Raw genomic sequence first — 17415 nt, 5'->3', positions numbered from 1 at the left:
CCCTGTCCATGTTAAGTGAAGGTACCACTGAAATCCCTCCATAGACTTGCCCTGTCCATGTTAAGTGAAGGTACCACTGAAATCCCTCCATAGACTTGCCCTGTCCATGTTAAGTGAAGTTACCACTGAAATCCCTCCATAGACTTGCCCTGTCCATGTTAAGTGAAGGTACCACTGAAATCCCTCCATAGACTTGCCCTGTCCATGTTAAGTGAAGGTACCACTGAAATCCCTCCATAGACTTGCCCTGTCCATGTTAAGTGAAGGTATCACTGAAATCCCTCCATAGACTTGCCCTGTCCATGTTAAGTGAAGGTGTGTGTTCTGAAATCCCTCCATAGACTTGCCCTGTCCATGTTAAGTGAAGGTACCACTGAAATCCCTCCATAGACTTGCCCTGTCCATGTTAAGTGAAGGTGTGTGTTCTGAAATCCCTCCATAGACTTGCCCTGTCCATGTTAAGTGAAGGTGTGTGTTCTGAAATCCCTCCATAGACTTGCCCTGTCCATGTTAAGTGAAGGTATCACTGAAATCCCTCCATAGACTTGCCCTGTCCATGTTAAGTGAAGGTACCACTGAAATCCCTCCATAGACTTGCCCTGTCCATGTTAAGTGAAGGTATCACTGAAATCCCTCCATAGACTTGCCCTGTCCATGTTAAGTGAAGGTACCACTGAAATCCCTCCATAGACTTGCCCTATCCATTTTAAGTGAAGGTACCACTGAAATCCCTCCATAGACTTGCCCTGTCCATGTTAAGTGAAGGTATCACTGAAATCCCTCCATAGACTTGCCCTGTCCATGTTAAGTGAAGGTATCACTGAAATCCCTCCATAGACTTGCCCTGTCCATGTTAAGTGAAGGTGTGTGTTCTGAAATCCCTCCATAGACTTGCCCTGTCCATGTTAAGTGAAGGTGTGTGTTCTGAAATCCCTCCATAGACTTGCCCTGTCCATGTTAAGTGAAGGTATCACTGAAATCCCTCCATAGACTTGCCCCTGTCCATGTTAAGTGAAGGTACCACTGAAATCCCTCCATAGACTTGCCCTGTCCATGTTAAGTGAAGGTATCACTGAAATCCCTCCATAGACTTGACCTGTCCATGTTAAGTGAAGGTAGCACTGAAATCCCTCCATAGACTTGCCCTGTCCATGTTAAGTGAAAGTATCACTGAAATCCCTCCATAGACTTGCCCTGTCCATGTTAAGTGAAGGTGTGTGTTCTGAAATCCCTCCATAGACTTGCCCTGTCCATGTTAAGTGAAGGTATCACTGAAATCCCTCCATAGACTTGCCCTGTCCATGTTAAGTGAAAGTATCACTGAAATCCCTCCATAGACTTGACCTGTCCATGTTAAGTGAAGGTGTGTGTTCTGAAATCCCTCCATAGACTTGCCCTGTCCATGTTAAGTGAAGGTGTGTGTTCTGAAATCCCTCCATAGACTTGCCCTGTCCATGTTAAGTGAAGGTATCACTGAAATCCCTCCATAGACTTGCCCTGTCCATGTTAAGTGAAGGTATCACTGAAATCCCTCCATAGACTTGCCCTGTCCATGTTAAGTGAAGGTATCACTGAAATCCCTCCATAGACTTGCCCTGTCCATGTTAAGTGAAGGTATCACTGAAATCCCTCCATAGACTTGCCCTGTCCATGTTAAGTGAAGGTATCACTGAAATCCCTCCATAGACTTGCCCTGTCCATGTTAAGTGAAGGTACAACTGAAATCCCTCCATAGACTTGCCCTGTCCATGTTAAGTGAAGGTGTGTGTTCTGAAATCCCTCCATAGACTTGCCCTGTCCATGTTAAGTGAAGGTATCACTGAAATCCCTCCATAGACTTGCCCTGTCCATGTTAAGTGAAGGTATCACTGAAATCCCTCCATAGACTTGCCCTGTCCATGTTAAGTGAAGGTATCACTGAAATCCCTCCATAGACTTGCCCTGTCCATGTTAAGTGAAGGTGTGTGTTCTGAAATCCCTCCATAGACTTGCCCTGTCCATGTTAAGTGAAGGTATCACTGAAATCCCTCCATAGACTTGCCCTGTCCATGTTAAGTGAAGGTATCACTGAAATCCCTCCATAGACTTGCCCTGTCCATGTTAAGTGAAGGTGTGAGTTCTGAAATCCCTCCATAGACTTGCCCTGTCCATGTTAAGTGAAGGTGTGTGTTCTGAAATCCCTCCATAGACTTGCCCTGTCCATGTTAAGTGAAGGTACCACTGAAATCCCTCCATAGACTTGCCCCTGTCCATGTTAAGTGAAGGTATGTGTTCTGAAATCCCTCCATAGACTTGCCCTGTCCATGTTAAGTGAAGGTGTCACTGAAATCCCTCCATAGACTTGCCCTGTCCATGTTAAGTGAAGGTATGTGTTCTGAAATCCCTCCATAGACTTGCCCTGTCCATGTTAAGTGAAGGTGTCACTGAAATCCCTCCATAGACTTTCCCTGTCCATGTTAAGTGAAGGTATGTGTTCTGAAATCCCTCCATAGACTTGCCCTGTCCATGTTAAGTGAAGGTGTCACTGAAATCCCTCCATAGACTTTCCCTGTCCATGTTAAGTGAAGGTATGTGTTCTGAAATCCCTCCATAGACTTGCCCTGTCCATGTTAAGTGAAGGTGTGTGTTCTGAAATCCCTCCATAGACTTGCCCTGTCCATGTTAAGTGAAGGTACCACTGAAATCCCTCCATAGACTTGCCCTGTCCATGTTAAGTGAAGGTGTGTGTTCTGAAATCCCTCCATAGACTTGCCCTGTCCATGTTAAGTGAAGGTATCACTGAAATCCCTCCATAGACTTGCCCTGTCCATGTTAAGTGAAGGTACCACTGAAATCCCTCCATAGACTTGCCCTGTCCATGTTAAGTGAAGGTACCACTGAAATCCCTCCATAGACTTGCCCTGTCCATGTTAAGTGAAGGTGTCACTGAAATCCCTCCATAGACTTGACCTGTCCATGTTAAGTGAAGGTGTGTGTTCTGAAATCCCTCCATAGACTTGCCCTGTCCATGTTAAGTGAAGGTACCACTGAAATCCCTCCATAGACTTGCCCTGTCCATGTTAAGTGAAGGTACCACTGAAATCCCTCCATAGACTTGCCCTGTCCATGTTAAGTGAAGGTACCACTGAAATCCCTCCATAGACTTGCCCTGTCCATGTTAAGTGAAGGTACCACTGAAATCCCTCCATAGACTTGCCCTGTCCATGTTAAGTGAAGGTACCACTGAAATCCCTCCATAGACTTGCCCTGTCCATGTTAAGTGAAGGTACCACTGAAATCCCTCCATAGACTTGCCCTGTCCATGTTAAGTGAAGGTACCACTGAAATCCCTCCATAGACTTGCCCTGTCCATGTTAAGTGAAGGTATCACTGAAATCCCTCCATAGACTTGCCCTGTCCATGTTAAGTGAAGGTACCACTGAAATCCCTCCATAGACTTGCCCTGTCCATGTTAAGTGAAGGTACCACTGAAATCCCTCCATAGACTTGCCCTGTCCATGTTAAGTGAAGGTACCACTGAAATCCCTCCATAGACTTGCCCTGTCCATGTTAAGTGAAGGTGTGTGTTCTGAAATCCCTCCATAGACTTGCCCTGTCCATGTTAAGTGAAGGTACCACTGAAATCCCTCCATAGACTTGCCCTGTCCATGTTAAGTGAAGGTGTGTGTTCTGAAATCCCTCCATAGACTTGCCCTGTCCATGTTAAGTGAAGGTATCACTGAAATCCCTCCATAGACTTGCCCTGTCCATGTTAAGTGAAGGTACCACTGAAATCCCTCCATAGACTTGCCCTGTCCATGTTAAGTGAAGGTACCACTGAAATCCCTCCATAGACTTGCCCTGTCCATGTTAAGTGAAGGTGTGTGTTCTGAAATCCCTCCATAGACTTGCCCTGTCCATGTTAAGTGAAGGTACCACTGAAATCCCTCCATAGACTTGCCCTGTCCATGTTAAGTGAAAGTATCACTGAAATCCCTCCATAGACTTGCCCTGTCCATGTTAAGTGAAGGTGTGTTCTGAAATCCCTCCATAGACTTGCCCTGTCCATGTTAAGTGAAGGTGTTTTCTGAAATCCCTCCATAGACTTGCCCTGTCCATGTTAAGTGAAGGTATCACTGAAATCCCTCCATAGACTTGCCCTGTCCATGTTAAGTGAAGGTATCACTGAAATCCCTCCATAGACTTGCCCTGTCCATGTTAAGTGAAGGTATCACTGAAATCCCTCCATAGACTTGCCCTGTCCATGTTAAGTGAAGGTATCACTGAAATCCCTCCATAGACTTGCCCTGTCCATGTTAAGTGAAGGTATCACTGAAATCCCTCCATAGACTTGCCCTGTCCATGTTAAGTGAAGGTACCACTGAAATCCCTCCATAGACTTGCCCTGTCCATGTTAAGTGAAGGTGTGTGTTCTGAAATCCCTCCATAGACTTGCCCTGTCCATGTTAAGTGAAGGTATCACTGAAATCCCTCCATAGACTTGCCCTGTCCATGTTAAGTGAAGGTATCACTGAAATCCCTCCATAGACTTGCCCTGTCCATGTTAAGTGAAGGTATCAGCTGAAATCCCTCCATAGACTTGCCCTGTCCATGTTAAGTGAAGGTGTGTGTTCTGAAATCCCTCCATAGACTTGCCCTGTCCATGTTAAGTGAAGGTATCACTGAAATCCCTCCATAGACTTGCCCTGTCCATGTTAAGTGAAGGTATCATCTGAAATCCCTCCATAGACTTGCCCTGTCCATGTTAAGTGAAGGTGTGTGTTCTGAAATCCCTCCATAGACTTGCCCTGTCCATGTTAAGTGAAGGTATCACTGAAATCCCTCCATAGACTTGCCCTGTCCATGTTAAGTGAAGGTATCACTGAAATCCCTCCATAGACTTGCCCTGTCCATGTTAAGTGAAGGTATCACTGAAATCCCTCCATAGACTTGCCCTGTCCATGTTAAGTGAAGGTGTGTGTTCTGAAATCCCTCCATAGACTTGCCCTGTCCATGTTAAGTGAAGGTATCACTGAAATCCCTCCATAGACTTGCCCTGTCCATGTTAAGTGAAGGTATCACTGAAATCCCTCCATAGACTTGCCCTGTCCATGTTAAGTGAAGGTGTGTGTTCTGAAATCCCTCCATAGACTTGCCCTGTCCATGTTAAGTGAAGGTGTGTGTTCTGAAATCCCTCCATAGACTTGCCCTGTCCATGTTAAGTGAAGGTATCACTGAAATCCCTCCATAGACTTGCCCTGTCCATGTTAAGTGAAGCTATATGTTCTGAAATCCCTCCATAGACTTGCCCTGTCCATGTTAAGTGAAGGTGTCACTGAAATCCCTCCATAGACTTGCCCTGTCCATGTTAAGTGAAGGTATGTGTTCTGAAATCCCTCCATAGACTTGCCCTGTCCATGTTAAGTGAAGGTGTCACTGAAATCCCTCCATAGACTTGCCCTGTCCATGTTAAGTGAAGGTACGAGTTCTGAAATCCCTCCATAGACTTGCCCTGTCCATGTTAAGTGAAGGTGTCACTGAAATCCCTCCATAGACTTGCCCTGTCCATGTTAAGTGAAGGTATGTGTTCTGAAATCCCTCCATAGACTTGCCCTGTCCATGTTAAGTGAAGGTGTGTGTTCTGAAATCCCTCCATAGACTTGCCCTGTCCATGTTAAGTGAAGGTATCACTGAAATCCCTCCATAGACTTGCCCTGTCCATGTTAAGTGAAGGTGTGTGTTCTGAAATCCCTCCATAGACTTGCCCTGTCCATGTTAAGTGAAGGTATCACTGAAATCCCTCCATAGACTTGCCCTGTCCATGTTAAGTGAAGGTACCACTGAAATCCCTCCATAGACTTGCCCTGTCCATGTTAAGTGAAGGTACCACTGAAATCCCTCCATAGACTTGCCCTGTCCATGTTAAGTGAAGGTGTCACTGAAATCCCTCCATAGACTTGCCCTGTCCATGTTAAGTGAAGGTGTGTGTTCTGAAATCCCTCCATAGACTTGCCCTGTCCATGTTAAGTGAAGGTACCACTGAAATCCCTCCATAGACTTGCCCTGTCCATGTTAAGTGAAGGTACCACTGAAATCCCTCCATAGACTTGCCCTGTCCATGTTAAGTGAAGGTACCACTGAAATCCCTCCATAGACTTGCCCTGTCCATGTTAAGTGAAGGTACCACTGAAATCCCTCCATAGACTTGCCCTGTCCATGTTAAGTGAAGGTACCACTGAAATCCCTCCATAGACTTGCCCTGTCCATGTTAAGTGAAGGTACCACTGAAATCCCTCCATAGACTTGCCCTGTCCATGTTAAGTGAAGGTACCACTGAAATCCCTCCATAGACTTGCCCTGTCCATGTTAAGTGAAGGTATCACTGAAATCCCTCCATAGACTTGCCCTGTCCATGTTAAGTGAAGGTATCACTGAAATCCCTCCATAGACTTGCCCTGTCCATGTTAAGTGAAGGTACCACTGAAATCCCTCCATAGACTTGCCCTGTCCATGTTAAGTGAAGGTACCACTGAAATCCCTCCATAGACTTGCCCTGTCCATGTTAAGTGAAGGTGTGTGTTCTGAAATCCCTCCATAGACTTGCCCTGTCCATGTTAAGTGAAGGTACCACTGAAATCCCTCCATAGACTTGCCCTGTCCATGTTAAGTGAAGGTACCACTGAAATCCCTCCATAGACTTGCCCTGTCCATGTTAAGTGAAGGTATCACTGAAATCCCTCCATAGACTTGCCCTGTCCATGTTAAGTGAAGGTACCACTGAAATCCCTCCATAGACTTGCCCTGTCCATGTTAAGTGAAGGTACCACTGAAATCCCTCCATAGACTTGCCCTGTCCATGTTAAGTGAAGGTGTGTGTTCTGAAATCCCTCCATAGACTTGCCCTGTCCATGTTAAGTGAAGGTATCACTGAAATCCCTCCATAGACTTGCCCTGTCCATGTTAAGTGAAGGTACCACTGAAATCCCTCCATAGACTTGCCCTGTCCATGTTAAGTGAAGGTACCACTGAAATCCCTCCATAGACTTGCCCTGTCCATGTTGAGTGAAGGTACCACTGAAATCCCTCCATAGACTTGCCCTGTCCATGTTAAGTGAAGGTGTGTGTTCTGAAATCCCTCCATAGACTTGCCCTGTCCATGTTGAGTGAAGGTACCACTGAAATCCCTCCATAGACTTGCCCTGTCCATGTTGAGTGAAGGTACCACTGAAATCCCTCCATAGACTTGCCCTGTCCATGTTAAGTGAAGGTGTGTGTTCTGAAATCCCTCCATAGACTTGCCCTGTCCATGTTAAGTGAAGGTACCACTGAAATCCCTCCATAGACTTGCCCTGTCCATGTTAAGTGAAGGTGTGTGTTCTGAAATCCCTCCATAGACTTGCCCTGTCCATGTTAAGTGAAGGTACCACTGAAATCCCTCCATAGACTTGCCCTGTCCATGTTAAGTGAAGGTACCACTGAAATCCCTCCATAGACTTGCCCCTGTCCATGTTAAGTGAAGGTATCACTGAAATCCCTCCATAGACTTGCCCTGTCCATGTTAAGTGAAGGTATCACTGAAATCCCTCCATAGACTTGCCCTGTCCATGTTAAGTGAAGGTACCACTGAAATCCCTCCATAGACTTGCCCTGTCCATGTTAAGTGAAGGTACCACTGAAATCCCTCCATAGACTTGCCCTGTCCATGTTGAGTGAAGGTACCACTGAAATCCCTCCATAGACTTGCCCTGTCCATGTTAAGTGAAGGTGTGTGTTCTGAAATCCCTCCATAGACTTGCCCTGTCCATGTTAAGTGAAGGTATCACTGAAATCCCTCCATAGACTTGCCCTGTCCATGTTAAGTGAAGGTATCACTGAAATCCCTCCATAGACTTGCCCTGTCCATGTTAAGTGAAGGTATCACTGAAATCCCTCCATAGACTTGCCCTGTCCATGTTAAGTGAAGGTATCACTGAAATCCCTCCATAGACTTGCCCTGTCCATGTTAAGTGAAGGTACAACTGAAATCCCTCCATAGACTTGCCCTGTCCATGTTAAGTGAAGGTGTGTGTTCTGAAATCCCTCCATAGACTTGCCCTGTCCATGTTAAGTGAAGGTATCACTGAAATCCCTCCATAGACTTGCCCTGTCCATGTTAAGTGAAGGTATCACTGAAATCCCTCCATAGACTTGCCCTGTCCATGTTAAGTGAAGGTATCACTGAAATCCCTCCATAGACTTGCCCTGTCCATGTTAAGTGAAGGTGTGTGTTCTGAAATCCCTCCATAGACTTGCCCTGTCCATGTTAAGTGAAGGTGTCACTGAAATCCCTCCATAGACTTGCCCTGTCCATGTTAAGTGAAGGTATGTGTTCTGAAATCCCTCCATAGACTTGCCCTGTCCATGTTAAGTGAAGGTGTCACTGAAATCCCTCCATAGACTTTCCCTGTCCATGTTAAGTGAAGGTATGTGTTCTGAAATCCCTCCATAGACTTGCCCTGTCCATGTTAAGTGAAGGTGTCACTGAAATCCCTCCATAGACTTTCCCTGTCCATGTTAAGTGAAGGTATGTGTTCTGAAATCCCTCCATAGACTTGCCCTGTCCATGTTAAGTGAAGGTGTGTGTTCTGAAATCCCTCCATAGACTTGCCCTGTCCATGTTAAGTGAAGGTACCACTGAAATCCCTCCATAGACTTGCCCTGTCCATGTTAAGTGAAGGTGTGTGTTCTGAAATCCCTCCATAGACTTGCCCTGTCCATGTTAAGTGAAGGTATCACTGAAATCCCTCCATAGACTTGCCCTGTCCATGTTAAGTGAAGGTACCACTGAAATCCCTCCATAGACTTGCCCTGTCCATGTTAAGTGAAGGTACCACTGAAATCCCTCCATAGACTTGCCCTGTCCATGTTAAGTGAAGGTGTCACTGAAATCCCTCCATAGACTTGACCTGTCCATGTTAAGTGAAGGTGTGTGTTCTGAAATCCCTCCATAGACTTGCCCTGTCCATGTTAAGTGAAGGTACCACTGAAATCCCTCCATAGACTTGCCCTGTCCATGTTAAGTGAAGGTACCACTGAAATCCCTCCATAGACTTGCCCTGTCCATGTTAAGTGAAGGTACCACTGAAATCCCTCCATAGACTTGCCCTGTCCATGTTAAGTGAAGGTACCACTGAAATCCCTCCATAGACTTGCCCTGTCCATGTTAAGTGAAGGTACCACTGAAATCCCTCCATAGACTTGCCCTGTCCATGTTAAGTGAAGGTACCACTGAAATCCCTCCATAGACTTGCCCTGTCCATGTTAAGTGAAGGTACCACTGAAATCCCTCCATAGACTTGCCCTGTCCATGTTAAGTGAAGGTATCACTGAAATCCCTCCATAGACTTGCCCTGTCCATGTTAAGTGAAGGTACCACTGAAATCCCTCCATAGACTTGCCCTGTCCATGTTAAGTGAAGGTACCACTGAAATCCCTCCATAGACTTGCCCTGTCCATGTTAAGTGAAGGTACCACTGAAATCCCTCCATAGACTTGCCCTGTCCATGTTAAGTGAAGGTGTGTGTTCTGAAATCCCTCCATAGACTTGCCCTGTCCATGTTAAGTGAAGGTACCACTGAAATCCCTCCATAGACTTGCCCTGTCCATGTTAAGTGAAGGTACCACTGAAATCCCTCCATAGACTTGCCCTGTCCATGTTAAGTGAAGGTATCACTGAAATCCCTCCATAGACTTGCCCTGTCCATGTTAAGTGAAGGTACCACTGAAATCCCTCCATAGACTTGCCCTGTCCATGTTAAGTGAAGGTACCACTGAAATCCCTCCATAGACTTGCCCTGTCCATGTTAAGTGAAGGTGTGTGTTTTGAAATCCCTCCATAGACTTGCCCTGTCCATGTTAAGTGAAGGTATCACTGAAATCCCTCCATAGACTTGCCCTGTCCATGTTAAGTGAAGGTACCACTGAAATCCCTCCATAGACTTGCCCTGTCCATGTTAAGTGAAGGTACCACTGAAATCCCTCCATAGACTTGCCCTGTCCATGTTGAGTGAAGGTACCACTGAAATCCCTCCATAGACTTGCCCTGTCCATGTTAAGTGAAGGTGTGTGTTCTGAAATCCCTCCATAGACTTGCCCTGTCCATGTTGAGTGAAGGTACCACTGAAATCCCTCCATAGACTTGCCCTGTCCATGTTGAGTGAAGGTACCACTGAAATCCCTCCATAGACTTGCCCTGTCCATGTTAAGTGAAGGTGTGTGTTCTGAAATCCCTCCATAGACTTGCCCTGTCCATGTTAAGTGAAGGTACCACTGAAATCCCTCCATAGACTTGCCCTGTCCATGTTAAGTGAAGGTGTGTGTTCTGAAATCCCTCCATAGACTTGCCCTGTCCATGTTAAGTGAAGGTACCACTGAAATCCCTCCATAGACTTGCCCTGTCCATGTTAAGTGAAGGTACCACTGAAATCCCTCCATAGACTTGCCCCTGTCCATGTTAAGTGAAGGTATCACTGAAATCCCTCCATAGACTTGCCCTGTCCATGTTAAGTGAAGGTATCACTGAAATCCCTCCATAGACTTGCCCTGTCCATGTTAAGTGAAGGTACCACTGAAATCCCTCCATAGACTTGCCCTGTCCATGTTAAGTGAAGGTACCACTGAAATCCCTCCATAGACTTGCCCTGTCCATGTTGAGTGAAAGTACCACTGAAATCCCTCCATAGACTTGCCCTGTCCATGTTAAGTGAAGGTGTGTGTTCTGAAATCCCTCCATAGACTTGCCCTGTCCATGTTAAGTGAAGGTATCACTGAAATCCCTCCATAGACTTGCCCTGTCCATGTTGAGTGAAGGTACCACTGAAATCCCTCCATAGACTTGCCCTGTCCATGTTGAGTGAAGGTACCACTGAAATCCCTCCATAGACTTGCCCTGTCCATGTTAAGTGAAGGTGTGTGTTTTGAAATCCCTCCATAGACTTGCCCTGTCCATGTTAAGTGAAGGTACCACTGAAATCCCTCCATAGACTTGCCCTGTCCATGTTAAGTGAAGGTGTGTGTTCTGAAATCCCTCCATAGACTTGCCCTGTCCATGTTAAGTGAAGGTATCACTGAAATCCCTCCATAGACTTGCCCTGTCCATGTTAAGTGAAGGTATCACTGAAATCCCTCCATAGACTTGCCCTGTCCATGTTAAGTGAAGGTGTGTTCTAACCTGTAACCAGGTAGCAGCACACTGCAGGATGGGGACCCTGCCCACAGCGATCGCCATGGAGACTAGCTTGCCTAGCAACGCCATGCGACTCTCGTCAGCCTGGTTACCTTGGCGACAGAAGGAGAAGTAAAACACAGCTTCAATAAAACTTGAACACAGAAGACACACACTGAAGACACACACACACTGAACAAATACACACACTCAAGACACACACACACACTGAAGACACACACTGAAGACAGACACACACACTGAACAAATACACACACTGAAGACACACACACACACTGAAGACACACACTGAAGACAGACACACACACTGAACAAATACACACACTGAAGACACACACACTGAAGACACACACACACTGAAGACACACTGAAGACACACACTGAAGACACACACACACACTGAAGACACACACACACACTGAAGACACACACACACACACACTGAAGACACACACACACACACACTGAAGACACACACACACTGAAGACACACACACACACACACACTGAAGACACACACACACTGAAGACAGACCCACACCTTGTAGAGTGAACAGGGCAGAGAAGATGAGTTGTCTCACAGCGTCTCGACTCTGTTCCTGGAAACAGCTGCACATGATCTCCAACAGCTGCAGCTCCTGTAACGCACTCATCCTCTACACACATACAACCAAACAGTTATGAAACCATGGAGACAGGGCATACAGGCAACCTAAAGAGTGTGTGGTATGAAACCATGGAGACAGGACATACAGGCAACCTAAAGAGTGTGTGGTATGAAACCATGGAGACAGGGCATAAAGGCAACCCAAAGAGTGTGTGGTATGAAACCATGGAGACAGGACATAAAGGCAACCTAAAGAGTGTGTGGTATGAAACCATGGAGACAGGACATACAGGCAACCTAAAGAGTGTGTGGTATGAAGCCATGGAGACAGGGCATACAGGCAACCTAAAGAGTGTGTGGTATGAAACCATGGAGACAGGACATACAGGCAACCTAAAGAGTGTGTGGTATGAAACCATGGAGACAGGGCATAAAGGCAACCTAAAGAGTGTGTGGTATGAAACCATGGAGACAGGGCATAAAGGCAACCTAAAGAGTGTGTGGTATGAAACCATGGAGACAGGGCATAAAGGCAACCTAAAGAGTGTGTGGTATGAAACCATGGAGACAGGGCATAAAGGCAACCTAAAGAGTGTGTGGTATGAAACCATGGAGACAGGACATAAAGGCAACCTAAAGAGTGTGTGGTATGAAACCATGGAGACAGGACATAAAGGCAACCTAAAGAGTGTGTGGTATGAAACCATGGAGACAGGACATAAAGGCAACCTAAAGAGTGTGTGGTATGAAACCATGGAGACAGGGCATAAAGGCAACCTAAAGAGTGTGTGGTATGAAACCATGGAGACAGGGCATAAAGGCAACCTAAAGAGTGTGTGGTATGAAACCATGGAGACAGGGCATAAAGGCAACCTAAAGAGTGTGTGGTATGAAACCATGGAGACAGGGCATAAAGGCAACCTAAAGAGTGTGTGGTATGAAACCATGGAGACAGGACATAAAGGCAACCTAAAGAGTGTGTGGTATGAAACCATGGAGACAGGACATAAAGGCAACCTAAAGAGTGTGTGGTATGAAACCATGGAGACAGGACATAAAGGCAACCTAAAGAGTGTGTGGTATGAAACCATGGAGACAGGACATAAAGGCAACCTAAAGAGTGTGTGGTATGAAACCATGGAGACAGGGCATAAAGGCAACCTAAAGAGTGTGTTGTATGAAACCATGGAGACAGGACATAAAGGCAACCTAAAGAGTGTGTGGTATGAAACCATGGAGACAGGGCATACAGGCAACCTAAAGAGTGTGTGGTATGAAACCATGGAGACAGGGCATAAAGGCAACCTAGAGTGTGTGGTATGAAACCATGGAGACAGGGCATAAAGGCAACCTAAAGAGTGTGTGGTACGAAACCATGGAGACAGGGCATAAAGGCAACCTAAAGAGTGTGTGGTATGAAACCATGGAGACAGGGCATAAAGGTGGTACCCTGTGCAGTATAAACTCCTCCACCAGTTCCAGAGTGGGCGTGTCCACCGAGGGGGAGGGGCTATTCTGTACCTGCCCAGACAGGTAGATATCCAGATGGTACAGCACCTGAAACACACATTAATAAGCAATAACTAGGCTACCTCCAACTAACCAATAATCATTCCAACACAATAGCAGACAGCTGAATAACAGACAGCTGAATAACAGACAGCTGAATATCCAGACATGGTTGGAACCTCTTTAGCGGCGCTCAGGGCATCACGACGCAGCAACGACTGACGCATATCACTCATCATCAGGTCCCTGAAAAAACACATCAGAACACACTGTTACACACACCCAGTTAACGTTACACATCTAAACCCACACTCAACAGCATCTTCGCGAAACATGCCAGAATGATCAAACATAGCAAAGCCTAGCATTGATAAACTCGCTCTGGAACATGGCTTTAAAACTCCACTGGCTGCACCTGGCTAGCTAGCTACCTACTGTATCTGACTGCCGTCACTCAGGGGAGCTGGTGCAGTGAACCAGAATCTGGCCTTACAGGACAAGTTGAACATGGCGGTTCTTCTTAATGCCCAGGAAGCAGCCATTCAACTTCCCATTGACCAGCTTTTCAAGCTTAATACTGAAGATACGGTCGGTAAACAACTGTAGTCATTAATGCCATCCCAAAAAGGTCTAAATAAAAAGGCAGTCCAACCAATATACAGACTCCTGATGTTGTGTCCCAAAACTACAGTACTCTCTGCCTAGCAAGCAAACCATGGAAGGAGGCTAACGGTACCTAGTTAGTTGCTTAACAAGCAAACCATGGAAGGAGGCTAACGGTACCTAGTTAGCTGCTTAACAAGCAAACCATGGAAGGAGGCTAACGGTACCTAGTTAGCTGCTTAACAAGCGAACCATGGAAGGAGGCTAACGGTACCTAGTTAGCTGCTTAACAAGCGAACCATGGAAGGAGGCTAACGGTACCTAGTTAGCTGCTTAACAAGCGAACCATGGAAGGAGGCTAACGGTACCTAGTTAGCTGCTTAACAAGCAAACCATGGAGGGAGGCTAACGGTACCTAGTTAGCTGCTTAACAAGCGAACCATGGAAGGAGGCTAACGGTACCTAGTTAGCTGCTTAACAAGCGAACCATGGAAGGAGGCTAGCGGTACCTAGTTAGCTGCTTAACAAGCAAACCATGGAGGGAGGCTAACGGTACCTAGTTAGCTGCTTAACAAGCGAACCATGGAAGGAGGCTAACGGTACCTAGTTAGCTGCTTAACAAGCGAACCATGGAAGGAGGCTAACGGTACCTAGTTAGCTGCTTAACAAGCGAACCATGGAAGGTGGCTAACGATACCTAGTTAGCTGCTTAACAAGCGAACCATGGAAGGAGGCTAACGGTACCTAGTTAGTTGCTTAACAAGCAAACCATGGAAGGAGGCTAACGATACCTAGTTAGCTGCTTAACAAGCGAACCACGGAAGGAGGCTAACGGTACCTAGTTAGCTGCTTAACAAGCAAACCATGGAGGGAGGCTAACGGTACCTAGTTAGCTGCTTAACAAGCGAACCATGGAAGGAGGCTAACGGTAGCTGCTTAACAAGCGAACCATAGGAGGTTAACGTTAGCTAGCTAACTGCTTAACAAGCAAACCATAGGAGGTTACTTTAGCTAGCTAGCTGCTTAACAAGCAAACCACAGAAGGTTACTTTAGCTAGCTAGCTGCTTAACAAGAAAACCATAGGAGGTTAACGTTAGCTAGCTGCTTAACAAGCAAACCATAGGAGGTTACTTTAGCTAGCTAGCTGCTTAACAAGCAAACCATAGGAGGTTACTTTAGCTAGCTAGCTGCTTAACAAGCAAATCACGGAAAGAGGCTAGCTATGCTCGGTTTGTTTGTATCCCAGAAGCTAACTAACTAGCTAAGGTTGCTGTTGATTGCTATATTACAACGTAGCAAGGGTATGTGTAACTACCCGAGTCACGCAGTTAATATATAAACGCTTTCTTACCTTGAAAGAGAGATATTTGAAAACAACAGAGTGCATGCGCCACTGTTTACACTTTCAACAACGGAAGCCCATGAAGTACAAGCAGCAAGCGGAGGAGAGCTGGACCCTGTCCCTAACCTAACCCTAACCCATCCAACCGATAAACCCCATGAGGAGAACTGGACACTGTCCCTAACCCATCCAACCGATAAACCCCATGAGGAGAGCTGGACCCTGTCCCTAACCCATCCAACCGATAAACCCCATGAGGAGAACTGGACCCTGTCTGTCACAACGCGTTTGTTTCAGTTCTTCTTCTTTGATGGCATTTATCGGCATCCAACGTTTGTTTCTGTTAGTTGGTACTGAACCATAAAACACACCGAGTATGATGACAGATAGTTCTACATTTAAATTACTTTACCTCTAGTGGAGACTAATATGCTGCTAGCTGCTTAACCTAATGGATATATGGGTTTATCTCAAATCAAATCAAATTTTATTGGTCCATACATATATTTAGCAGATGTTATTGCTGGTGTAGGGAAATACTTGTGTTCATAACTCCAACAGTGCAGTAGTATCTAACAATTCACAACAATACACACTAATAGTCTGAGGCCAGCGCTCTCCTCCTCTCTCTCCTCTCTGTTCATCTCCTCTCATATGTGAGAGCATCGTCTGCTAGGAATCAGCTCTCAGTTGTGAGGAATAAGGAGAGGAGACAACATTTACATTTTACATTTTAGTCATTTAGCAGACGCTCTTATCCAGAGCGACTTACAGGAGCAATTAGGGTTAAGTGCCTTGCTCAAGGGCACATTTACGTCATTTAGCAGACGCTCTTGTCCAGAGCGACTCACAAATTGATGCATTCACCCTATAGCCAGTGGGATAACCACTTTACAAAATTTTTTTTTGGGGGGTAGAAGGATTACTTTATCCTATCCCAGGTATTCCCTTAAAGAGGTGGGGTTTCAAATGTCTCCGGAAGGTGGTGAGCGACTCCGCTGTGTGTGTGGGGGGGTAGAAGGATTGCTTTATCCTATCCCAGGTATTCCTTAAAGAGGTGGGGTTTCAAATGTCTCCGGAAGGTGGTGAGTGACTCCGCTGTCCTGGCGTCGTGAGGGAGCTTGTTCCACCATTGGGGTGCCAGGGCAGCGAACAGTTTTGACTGGGCTGAGCGGGAACTATGCTTCCGCAGAGGAAGGGAGCCAGCAGGCCAGAGGTGGATGAACGCAATGCCCTCGTTTGGGTGTAGGGACTGATCAGAGCCCGAAGGTACAGAGGTGCCGTTCCCTCTCGCTGCTCCAAAGGCAAGCACCATGGTCTTGTAACGGATGCGAGCTTCAACTGGAAGCCAGTGGAGTGTGCGGAGGAGGGGGTGACGTGAGAGAACTTGGGAAGGTTGAACACCAGGGAGAGGAGAGGAAGAAGGAGAGGAGACAAGGAGGGGAATAAGGAAAGGAGACAATGAGAGGAAAAAGGAGAGGGGACAAGGAGAGGAATAAGGAGAGGAGAGAGGAGGGGAATAAGGAAAGGAGACAAGGAGAAGAAGAAGGAGAGGAGAGAGGAGGGGAATAAGGAAAGGAGACAAGGAGAGGAAGAAGGAGAGGGGACAAGCACATCAATAAGGAAAGGAGGCAAGTTCTCCCATGTTCAACCTTCCCAAGTTCTCCCATGTTCAACCTTCCCAAGTTCTCCCATGTTCAACCTTCCCAAGTTCTCCCATGTTCAACCTTCCCAAGTTCTCCCATGTTCAACCTTCCCAAGTTCTCCCATGTTCAACCTTCCCAAGTTCTCCCCATGTTCAACCTTCCCAAGTTCTCCCATGTTCAACCTTCCCAAGTTCTCCCATGTTCAACCTTCCCAAGTTCTCCCATGTTCAACCTTCCCAAGTTCTCCCATGTTCAACCTTCCCAAGTTCTCCCATGTTCAACCTTCCCAAGTTCTCCCATGTTCAACCTTCCCAAGTTTTCGCATGCCACACTGCTTCTCCGCCCACTCCACTGGCTTCAAGTAGAAGCTCGCATCCACTACAAGACCATGGTGCTTACCTACGGAGCAGCAAGAGGAACTGCCCCTCCCTACCTTCAGGCTATGCTCAAACCCTACACCCCAACCTGAGTCCCTACCTTCAGGCTCTGCTCCAACCCTACACC

At 46.4% G+C, this 17415-nt stretch overlaps 1 non-coding gene across 1 annotated transcript in view; it reads right to left on the bottom strand.

Moving 5' to 3' along the window:
* LOC121561786 overlaps nucleotides 1-15450 on the bottom strand; it is a gene marked incomplete at its 3' end in the record, with an annotated part of 28252 nt that extends 12802 nt beyond the window's left edge. Inside the window, exons 1-5 of the transcript XR_006659785.1 lie at nucleotides 15275-15450; nucleotides 13499-13565; nucleotides 13260-13367; nucleotides 11745-11859; nucleotides 11189-11295 (exon numbers count right to left, since the gene is read on the bottom strand). This is a non-coding gene — a transcript (uncharacterized protein C7orf26 homolog). The remainder of the gene's footprint in view (nucleotides 1-11188; nucleotides 11296-11744; nucleotides 11860-13259; nucleotides 13368-13498; nucleotides 13566-15274) is intronic.
* Between the last annotated feature and the right edge of the window lie 1965 nt (nucleotides 15451-17415).

The sequence above is a fragment of the Coregonus clupeaformis genome, unplaced genomic scaffold (assembly GCF_020615455.1).
Source record: "Coregonus clupeaformis isolate EN_2021a unplaced genomic scaffold, ASM2061545v1 scaf1720, whole genome shotgun sequence".
Lineage (NCBI taxonomy): Eukaryota > Metazoa > Chordata > Actinopteri > Salmoniformes > Salmonidae > Coregonus > Coregonus clupeaformis.
Note: the sequence above shows the minus strand (reverse complement) of the source record. Positions and strands in the feature narration are given on the sequence as shown.